The following is an 11826-nucleotide window of genomic DNA, read 5'->3' as shown; positions in this document are numbered from 1 at the left end:
GTGGGTGGACCGGCCCTCTGCTTCATAGCTGGTTATGATAAGAAACCCCCACACACTTTCCTGTATTTACAGCGGTAGCTGCTGGAGCTAGATTTCAGGATCTGTGGGTTGGCATAATAACCCAATACTGGCATGAAGAGAGGGATCCAACGGAAACTCTGGCATCAGATATTCAAAATGTGTGCTACATATTTCACTGCCTAATGGTCACCACCATATAATAGTCGAGTTCCTTTTTTCAAGCCTTAAAATCACTCCAAAGGCATTCACCACATAATGGTCACAGGGCATTGTAAGCGTGCATGAGAATGCCTTGCCCCAGTTTGAACTACCTATTATCCTTCGTGTGCCTGTTCACACATATTCTCTGCATCCTAATCACACAAAAACAGTTAGTAATAAGTAATAAGCATTATGAACATAATTATGTTTCTTCATAAAGACTGTTTCCTCAATTAAGGGTCGTTCCTTGGTTTTTCACCAAATAATCGTCGCCCCCCCCCTTTTTTGAAAAGAATAATTGGCATAAAAATGTGACAATTATGGTGAAATATGGGACGCAGGTGGCACTGTGGGTTAAAGCCTCAGCGCCTAGGGCTTGCCGATCGAAAGGTCGGCGGTTCGAATCCCTGCGGCGGGGTGCGCTCCCGCTGCTCGGTCCCAGCGCCTGCCAACCTAGCAGTTCGAAAGCACCTCCGGGTGCAAGTAGATAAATAGGGACCGCTTACCAGCGGGAAGGTAAACGGCGTTTCCGTGTGCGGCTCTGGCTCTGGCTCTGGCTCTGGCCAGAGCAGCGATGTCACGCTGGCCACGTGACCCGGAAGTGTCTCCGGACAGCGCTGGCCCCTGGCCTCTTAAGTGAGATGGGCGCACAACCCCAGAGTCTGTCAAGACTGGCCCGTACGGGCAGGGGTACCTTTACCTTTATGGTACTTAACACTAAACATATTTAAACATTCGTTTGTCATCATGATAAGCATTGTTCAAAGAGTGAAGGATGAAAATATATTTTGGCCTTTCTAGTATGTGAAGATGGATGAGACAGGAATTTGAAGTCATACTCTAGTTTAAGAGCATTTTGTTTAGGATTATCTGTTTTCTCAGTCCACATTTGAATGTTGGATGAACATCAATCCAAAAAATGCTCCAAAGCAAGACCCCTTAACACACTTAAGTTTCCAGTCCTTTAAGCTCACATTTCCTAGCCATTTCTCTAGATGCTTATGGATGGATGTCAACCCACTTTAGCAACTAAATTGAGTATGAGAAATATTTGGGGGGAACTCAATGCCATTTTCAACTGAGATTCAGGGGAAAAGATGCTGGTTGCCAGGCAAGAGATTAGTATTCACTTATAACAGGGAATGTAATGATTCCTTGGATGAGCAGTATTCAGCTTCAAAGCTGATACTTACTTTCTCCATCTGAAGTAGATAGAAATCAATGAGATCCTGTGGCTCATGCAGAGACTGATTCTCCTTATGGTTCTCTATCTCCTCCTTTGCAAATGAAAGCACCATCTCCATGCAGAACATGGGAGATGTTTCATGAGCCATGGAAGAATTTCACAAAGCTAAATGAAATATAGCAGAAATGCTGCCATTACCATGAGGAAGCTTGGTCACACCCTTTGTGCTTTGGATTAGCACTTTAAAAACATGATCTGCATTATTCTTCAGGGCTAACATATTAGTTGGATTCTGTGAATTATCCCTAGCTGAAAATGTGAAAGAAAACTATGGCTCAAAATATTTTCCCAGCTCCCAGGCATCATTCCAAAACTGGGCACAATCAGAGGAACCCTCCTGGAACAAGTTAGTGGCCTTTTATGGTAGGTGGGGGTGGGTGGAGAATAGGGTGTGGGGGAATTCAAGTAAGTTCACATTTAAAAGCAAATTTGCCTAATACACAAATGGAAAGACAGCCATCGTTCAAAATGTACAATTCTCCATTTTTAAAAATTTAATTGTATTTATTAAATCTTCCAGTTTGCCAGTCAAGTAATTCTGATCTTTCATCACAAAAAACTAAACCTTGAAGAAGGATGTTTTTTCTCCTTCCTTGTTTTCTCATTAAAGATCAATTACTTACATTTTCTGAATACATAAGCAGCTAGAAAATTAAAGTTGGACTGATATAAAGCAGTGTTAGAAACTGAGATATGAAAGCTCTGAGCTAAATGGCACCTTAAGCCTAGATTGCGGGTAGTGCAACGGAATGTTTAGGCGTGCCTTTTTAATAACAAGAATACAAAGCTGAAAATGAATGAACTGCAGCTAAAATCTTATATTCATTTTTCACATGGCCTAGTCCTGTAAAAAACAAAGCCATGCTTGCCCTACCTGACCCCCTAATATTCTTAAGACAGTCTCTTCTCCAGTCTTCAAAGAGTGGCTGGAAGTGAGGAGGCAGAAAAAGGTCCTCCTTTCCTTCCACTCTGCAGTTTTAATCGGAAATTTTAGGCTTAGAACTGTGCCCAGAAGTCAGAAACTGCGCACACTAATGAAATTCCTTGTTTCAAATGTGCCTACAACACTGATATAAAGTTGTCTGTAGTTTCCCAGTCAAGTGATGCGTACAAAAATGGAAATGCAAATAATATGGTCATGTGTGCCTAAAAATGCATACAATAGTGAAAATAACACACAGGCCTTGCTTCAGGCAAAATCGCACACATGTGTGCATTAGGAGAAATTAGCACTAAAATGCTGATGAAGTTTCATGAGTACTTTTTTTAAAAAAGATCCGGAAGGGATGTAGAAATGTGGAGAAGTGAACTTAAGTTTGGAAAAAGAGTGTAGTTGGGTCAAACAGGAGGGAGCTGCTTTCCTTAGCAGTAGGGACAGTGCTTAAGTTGCAAGTCTCTCTTTCATTAAAAAAATTCCAGCCAAGGTTTTGGCTGCAGGAGCCTCACTATAGGAACCATCATCATTGCCACTGCTAAGTCAGTAGAGAGTAGACACATTTAGCTTTCCATAATGGCAACAAAACTATGTAATTCCCTTAGTGAAAAGGTTATTTTGCTCACCTCTGTCCCCTTTGGTGGGCTCTAGATGACCTGTTCTGAAGGTCATTGTTCCATTTTTATCCCATCGTTCCTCCAAAGAGTCCTCTGTGGTGCACAAAGTCTTCTTACTCATGCTTTTTATTTTATTTTATCTTAATGATAATCATAAGAAATTGAGCAGGCGGAGAGATAGTAAGTTGCCCTTATCTCAAATCAATTTAAACCTGATGTCACTTCTTCAACGCTCTATCCTCTATCAAAATGGATTCCAAAATATGGATTTGTGGTATTAAGGCCCTGATTTGTGGTATTCAGGGGGACCTGTTTGGCTTAGGAGAAATGAAAATAACTACTCACGATATGCCAAAAGCTACTTAATTTTTTTATGACAAAATCCATGGCTTCCATCAGCTTCTGGAACCATTCATCTTCACATATCACGTTGGAAGACTGAATTAGTGATGGGCATGGAGGGGTCAAGTGGTTGTCCTGCAAAATAAAGTTATACTTATGTGAGTTCAGCTGCTCCTGTTCATGCTGAGAGTGGGAGTTCATGGTGGCCAAGAGAAATTGCTGGGATCTCCATTAGGAACCAAGAAAAACATATCACATTCCTTTCTAAAATGGACAGAGGTAGGACACAAATATATCTTCATACGCCAGCTCAGCACCATCACTTAGCATCACATACCCTTTGAATGTGCAAAAACCTCCACAAGCTGATGAGCCTCCTCTGCTATTTGGTGCTCCATGCCTTTCTTCCCCAGCCCCAGCTTCCGCATAGTAACAACACCAAACTGTCTTTGTTGCCTCCAGGTGTGACCATTTGAAGATAAAATACCTACAAAAAATCAGTGAGAAATAAATACTTACAGAAATCAATGTGAAAAATTGCCATCTCAGAACAAACATTGTTTACTGAAGTTCATGCCTTTGCATGTAAGAGCTGCTTAGTCTCTCTAAAGCAGAGAATTACAAGATGATACAGAAAGGATTCTGGGTATAATTTGTAGGGAATTTAGAGGAAAAACCTATCAAGCTTCTGGTGACGCTATTGGGAAAAGAATGGAAGTAGTAGAAATGGAAGTGCTTTTCTTTTTCTCTTGATAAATTTCCCTACAGGAAATGGGATCACAAGATATAAACACAGGTGTAAAATAATGAATATACAACAAGTATATAACTACGGATTTTTTAAAATAAATGACTACAGTGGAGAGTTTCCTGTTTAAATAAAAATGAAGGATTTATTGTTTTCAAACATGGAGGAAAGGTTGGAATTTTTGGGGGGGAGGGGGAGAGATAAAGTCATCATCCTGGATTGGAGGAAGACTATTCTTGACTCATAGCAATGTCTGGGGCTGAAGATGGAGGAAAATATCACCTAGCAGAACAAGGAACAGCTGGATATTATCTCGGAATACAATTGGTTGCGTGGCAAGTCCCCTCCCCCCATGTGAAATGAAGACACCGGACACATTATTTAAGGTTAATGGGCATAAAAAGGCCACAACTTTATTGATTACAGGAATTGAAAGGTATTGGCCTTAGGCATTGGCTCCTATCGACTACCCGGCATGGAGACCGGGAAGGATTATCCACAAGCCGTGGGAGTCCTATTGAAGTACGCCAACTAGGATCCCACGGGAGTCACCGCTCAGGGGCGTGCCGGACCCCTTACCTCCCTAGGTTTCGGACAAGGCCACACCCCCCAGAGTCCTCTACCGGACTACCCTTTTCATTGGGGGAAGGTGATGGTGCTTCCTTCTCCCCCTTCATTTGCATAACAATTACTCCTGCCAATGCCTAACCGCCAATCGAGCAAAGCTTGCCGCCAGTACCTTCAAACCTGTAACCAACTCCTAATCCCTGCTATGATGTCCCCCAACCAAATATCGTTTCCAGCATCTGACAGATGCACGCCATCCCATCTGTAGAGGGCTTTGTTGCTGTACTGGATGCCTGGGTGGCCTATGATGCACCCACCCAGAGCCGCCACTCTATGTGCCACAGCCCGCTCCAAGACCTTTCTTGCTTTGTTGATTCCAAGATAGTAATGTTTGGATAAACCGCCATCAGATCAGCAAAATCGTCAAAAGTGTTCCATCTCAAGTCAATAGCTTTGCGGTACGCTAGGTCGTTCTCCCCCAGCTGGATAACCAGGGCATCAAGTGGGCCCTCAGAGGCGGCTCTCGCCATCACGGCTGGCTTGAATTCGCTCCAGCGCATCCCTCTTCGTGCTATCCATGCCAGCTCAACATTTGCAGGTAAGTTCAAGTTTTGTCCCAACCCGGTACTCGTGGCTCGATTCTTGGCCCAATGCACAATGCTGTGGCCCACCAACCAAATGCAAATAGACAGAAAAACCAAGGTCAGGAGCCCAACCGCTAGTCATAGATTCTTTCTCACATAAGCTTTGTATGCATTAGATTTCCAACGCCCCAAGTCCTTTATCCTCTCTGTAGATAGCCCGAGGTGTACTGCAGTGGTAGCTGCCCCAATCCGAAAGGAGTGAGCCGCAATTTCAGCCACAGGCAGCCCGCATGCTGCCAAAGCCATGCGCATCACCCGAGTAAATTGGTGTCTGGCCAAAAGCGATCCATCCGCGTGAATTAAGAAAGGGCCGGGGCTATTGGGTCTTAAGTAGAGGAAACGCCTCGTATCCCTAACCGGGCAGAGTCCACTACCTTGTGCGGCTGGTAACCGAAGGAGGGCCCCCCTACCCTGTTGGTCTGTCTTAGAGCTCCGTACTTGAATGATTAGGTCCGTCCTAGATAGGGTCAGATCACTTGATGCCCCTTTGGCAGTGGGCAACCCCTCCCTCACAGACTAACTCCCCTGTTCGAAGGGCACCAAAGAAGGCTATGGAATAAGCGGCAGAGAATAGGCGAGTTTCATATTTTGACCAGCATATTGTTCGTAATTTTTTGTGTATCTGGGTCAGAATCTCATAAGTTATGGGCCTCCTCTTGTCAGTGCTGGGAGGCCAACCCTCTAAAGTCTTACGCGCAATAAATTCAGCGCACGGGTCAGTGGCGAAAAAGGCTTTGCAAAATTATGAGATCCCCGCGGACTGAATATTGAGAGTCTTTGGTGCCCTGCCCAGCTCCTTCAGGTGGGCTAAGTAGCGGGGGACCTCCCTCGTTGAGGGAATGGAATTCTGCCTCGTGTTAGGTATACTGTTGCGGAACTTTAGGAAGTCAGCCCACGCTTTCTTGTATGATCTCATTGTGGAAGGGGCAACTGCACTCAATACTCCCTTCATCACTTCTCGCTCCCAAGACTCCAAAGATGCTCCGGGAAAGGCAGCGATGATTGTTCCGCATCCAGCGCTAATGAGCTGAAGCGCTCCATCTGAAAACAAGACAGAGCATCCGCGATGTCATTATTAATGCCAGGTACGAATTTGGCTGAAAAATATATATTCTGCTCAAGACACAGGAGGACGAAGGACCGTAACAAACCGGTCAGTTGGAACGGGTCAAAGAGGGCGGTCCCTGGGCGCGCCTGGCCTTAAATGGGCTAGGCCACACCTCCCAAGCCCGCCGATTGGCGGGCAGGGTCACAGGCACACCCGGGGATTCCCTTGTTCTCGCGGGGGCAAAAGGCCAGCCCCCGCGTGTGTGGGAGGGGGTGGCCCGCAACCCCCTCTCCTCTCAAGTTCGGAAATGGCTATATCATACTGGAACGAACATTTAGAATATTTTGAATACACACATGAAGTTGATATCTGGCCAGTGAAAGACCCTATGTGAGAGGCAGGGTGGGAGAGTGGGGGAAGAAAGGGAAGCACCCAGGTGAGAGCTGGGAGGGTCCACTCCCTTCTGTGTGAGACAAGAGTTAAGACCTACCTTTGAGACAGGGCTTGGCGTTTCTCTCTCTCTCTCTCTCTCTCTCTCTCTCTCTCTTTTCATTTCTTTGTTTTTATTTTGGTTATTTATTTATTTGTTTTAGTCAGTATGCTGAAAAGTTTCAGCAAACAAACCCAATTCAGCTAATTTTTCCCACACCGTTTTTAAGGATAGAATGTGTAATGTCAACCAGTTACTAGTTCTACTGGTTCCACCAGGCAGGATTTTTATTGAGGGTGAATTCTGCACCATATTCTTGACAAGAATATTCCGCTTTGTTAGTTCTTCTGTAATGCTTCCTGAACACTCCCGCATTATTGCTGTCTGGGGAAACTATATATATTGCAAAAGTGAGACAAAAACAAGTCTGTGCATATGTAGTTTTCAGTAGAAAGTTAAAGGATGTGATAGAATGGAAATGAAACTGTATGACCACCTCAAAAATCTATGCAGGCATAAATAGTATTGAAAATGGAGTTGGGTGTAACCACCTTGAAATTATTATGAGCACAAATCATGATGAAAAGATGCATAATCAAAAAGTTTTCTGGAGGAGTCCTTTGCTACATGAGTCCGTGCCCAAAAGATGTTGGAAGAGCTTGCCGAGAGAAGCAGTGTTTTGTGCTTCTTAGAGATACCATAATCAACCAAATCTCCACATGTGCTGAAGCCAGGTTTTCATACACCCAAACTAATATGTCATATGATGGCATGAGGACTAGCCACCCTTAATTTAAAAAGATAACCAGCGGGAAAATCCAGCTGGGAAAGGAGTCAGTGCTTTATCTCTCATTAACATTCTGCACTTACTCCTCAGGCTTCCTGCCATGCCTTCTTGCTCTTTGAAGTTACACAGAATGATTGCTGCTGATATTATTCTTTTAATTCCTGGCAATTGAGCTGGCAATTGAGGCGGCGCGAACGGCAATGGCTGCCCTCTTCTAACCGGGAGAGGGAAGCTCCGCTGAGATCGGGTCGTCCGCTGCAGCGAAGCGGAGACCCATTTTGGAAAACCACAGGTGGCAGAAGCCTGTGGTCTTGGGACCCGGCGGGCGCCAGGAGCAGCCCCCAAAACGTTGAAGGAACCGCGTAAGGGGCTCCGGATCGCGGAGGGGGTTGCGGCGCTGTGGGTCGTTCCGCAGTCAACAGAGCGAAGCCGCGTTGCTGCTGCCGGTGAGCGCTGACCTTTCTTCCTAAACTTTTGATTCGGAAAGCAACAATCCGTGAGTAATAAGGATTTTACAAAACTTTGAGACCTAAAGACATTGAATTTGGCTGAAAGTGGAGTGACGAAAAATAGGAAGTCCGTCTTCCGCTGACACTGAACTTCAAAGCAAAGAGCTGGAGGAGTGGAGGCAAAGAGCGAACTTTTAACTTAATTGATCTGGGCACCCGCGGAAATTATTTCTAAGCAGAATAAGGACTTTAAGTTTGATTATATGACTTCTATTTGGACTGTGATACCTTTCTTCCCTTTGGATTACAATTTAAGCAAAAAACCCAGGTGCTGGAACTGCCTGAGTAACTGAGCAGTCAGTCTGCAGGATTGGATACTTTGAACTTAAACTTTGAAACAATCTGAGGGAGTTTGGACTGGCTATTTTGAAGCACCTTTCGGAACACCAGTAAGCACTGTCTGAAATACTGTGGCTTGTTAAATACTAACTCTGCTAAAACCTATCTTATTGAAGGTTCCTGGACATTAAATTAGACTTTATTAATTTTATTGGAATTGATTTCTTCCCTAAAGACATTTTAAGCTCCCCCTAGAGGATTTGGGATTTACAGCAGTGACATTGTTTTACTTTCCTTTTCCCGGCCTCCTGTTTGACTGTTACCATCTGGGCCGTTGTTTTCTCATGGGAACAACTCAGCTTGACCTTGATTCTTAGATAACTCTGGAATGAGTGGTGCAAGGAAAAAGGGACCGAGAACCAGACAAACAACTCTAACAACTTTAACCGCAGCCTCTCAGGCACGTAGATCATCTGTGCCTACTTTGCCTACCTTGCCTATTTTGACTTCTGAGGAAGAAGCTGCTTCTCTGCCACGGGCAGGGGAGGGAGAAACCGAGGAATTACAATTGGAAGAGATGGCCTCAGGAGCAACTGGCTCTATTTTAGAGAAAATTCTTGAAAAATTGGAATCTTTGGATAAAAAAGTTGATCAGCAAACAGCTAAAATTGATCAAAATACAGAATGTTTAAATAGATTAACTGAACAAGTCGCACAGAATGTACAAGCAATCGGAGAACTGAAGGAGACTGCAGGTGAAAATAGGAAATTGGCTGAGGATACCAGTCAAAGACTGGGAAATTTAGAAAAAGAGGTAAGACCACTCAGCAAACAAGTAGATGAACACCAGACCTATCTTTCCATGATAGAACTGCGGAACAGGGAGACCAATTTAAGGATAAGGTCGGTACCAGAAGTTGAAGAAGGCAATCTAGCTGAGTTTTTGACTAAAGAATTTTCCAAGTTTTGGAACTTAGAGGAAAAAGATCTTAAAATCATATCAGCCTTCAGGCTTGGAAGACTTATAAAGAAAGAGAAGCCCAGAGACTGTTTAATAACATTGAGATCAAAGGAGGAAAGGGACAAGATATTGGGCCTGCATTACGGAAAGTCACTGGATATTTTGGATAAAAGAATTGAAATTTACAAGGATATTCCTAAACAACTGTTGGACCTTAGATCTGATTACTTGGAACTAGTAAAACTGTTGAGGAGCAACTCAATCATCTTCAGGTGGGATTTTCCTCAAGGATTATCTTTCACTTTTAGAGGGAAGAAGATTAAAATCAGAACACTGGAAGATAGAGATAAGTTTCTGATCGCCTACGGAGAGGACCTTCAAAAAGGACTTGAACTACCTTCGGGGCCTGGAGCACCAGGGGTGTCTGCACCCTCGGATCCTGAAGATCCAGCGGACAAGATACCACCCCTAGAAAAATAACCAGATTTATTCAGGATGTCTCTGCAACTTTTGAGCTGGAATATAAATAGCTGCAACATTCCGGAAAAAAGGAGGAAAATTTTTCATATATTAAAAAAGGAACAATTGGACATTATTTGCTTACAAGAAACACATGTGACTAGGCTCCACAGAAAAGTATTAACAAACAAAAGACTTGGCCAGGAATTTATATCTTCAGACAAAGTAAAGAAGAGAGGCGTGGTGATATATGCAAAGAGAGCCTGTCACCTAAATTTTTATTTAAAGATGAACATGGAAGAATTTTGGCAATCAAAATACAACATCAAGGAGAAAAGATTCTGATATTAGGAATCTATGCACCAAATGAAGGGAAATCGGAATTTTTCAAGAAGTTGCATGAGACCATGCTGGATTATCTGGACTATGACAACATCATTATGTTGGGAGACATGAACGGGGTCGTATCAACTAACATGGATAAGTCACAAAGTCAAAATGTCACAAAAGACGGCAGATTACCAAAGACTTTCTTTGAATTGACAGACAATATGGACTGGATTGACATTTGGATTGACATTTGGAGAACGAAGAACCCCTTGGGAAAAGAAGGAACATTTTTCTCTGAAGCCCAGCTGACTTGGACAAGAATCGACCAAATATGGATAACTAGAGGTCTGGCACCCAAGGTCAGAAAGGTGGAAATCTGCCCAAAAACCTGCTCCGACCATAATGCACTGAAAATGGACATGATATTATTACCAACCGGCTCCTTTAGATGGAAGATGAATGACAATTTGTTCAGAGATCAGGAGGTTAGCAATGAAATTATGGAGGGGAGGAGGGCGCCGGATTCGTGGAAGGAAGCATTCATCACATTGATACCTAAATCGGATTCTGAAAAGACACAACTCAAGAACTACCGTCCCATCTCCCTTTTAAATGTGGATTACAAAATATTTGCAGATGTCCTGGCAAGCAGATTTAAAAAAGTTTTAAATGAAGTAATTCACAAAGACCAGGCAGGCTTTCTCCCAGGTAGACACATGTTTGCTAATACAAGGAACATTATTGACATCTTGGAACTTTTGCAAACAGACATAAATACAAAAGCAGTGCTAATTTTCATAGATGCGGAGAAAGCCTTTGATAATATCTCTTGGAAATTTATGAAGGGAAATTTAAAAGAAATGGGGGTGGGTCGGGGTTTTGAGAATGGGATTGATGCAATATATTCAGAACAAAAGGCTAAATTGATAGTAAACAATGTGGTTAAAGAAGAGTTCAAAATTGAAAAAGGAACACGACAAGGCTGCCCGATTTCCCCTTTGTTATTTATTTCGGTTCTGGAGGTGCTCTTGAATTTGATTAGAGGGGACCGGTTGGTGGAAGGGATTCAGGTCGGAGCGAAACAATATAAACTTAAAGCTTTTGCAGATGACCTAGTTCTGACTTTGCAGGAGCCAGAATCTAGTACAATAAGAGTATTACAATTGATTCAAGATTTTGGTCGGGTGGCGGGATTCAAACTAAATAAACAGAAAACTAAGGTGCAGGGAAAAAATCTGACAGATACAGAGTCAGAACGGTTTCAGAGAGAAACAGAACTAACTGTGGTTAAAAAAGTAAAGTACCTAGGGGTAAATATAACAGCAAAGAATCTGAGTCTATTTAAGGATAACTATGAAAAATGTTGGTCTGAAATTAAGAGAGACTTGGATAGTTGGACAAAATTGAAGCTTTCCTTGTTAGGCCGAATTGCTGCTGTTAAGATGAATGTATTGCCAAGGATGTTGTTTTTGTTCCAAACATTGCAGATTGTGGACAAGACAGAGTGCTTCCGGAAGTGGCAGAGAGATATATCTAAATTTGTCTGGCAGGGCAAAAAGCCCAGAATTAAGTTTAAGATACTAACTGATGCGAAAGAAAGAGGGGGCTTTGCCCTGCCGGACTTAAAGCTGTACTATGAAGCCGCAGCTTTCTGCTGGCTAAAAGACTGGCTACTTCTCGAAGACACTGATGTACTGGACCTG

This window comes from Podarcis cretensis, assembly GCF_951804945.1.
Source record: "Podarcis cretensis genome assembly, chromosome: 5".
NCBI lineage: Eukaryota > Metazoa > Chordata > Lepidosauria > Squamata > Lacertidae > Podarcis > Podarcis cretensis.
This window is presented reverse-complemented; position numbering follows the sequence as displayed.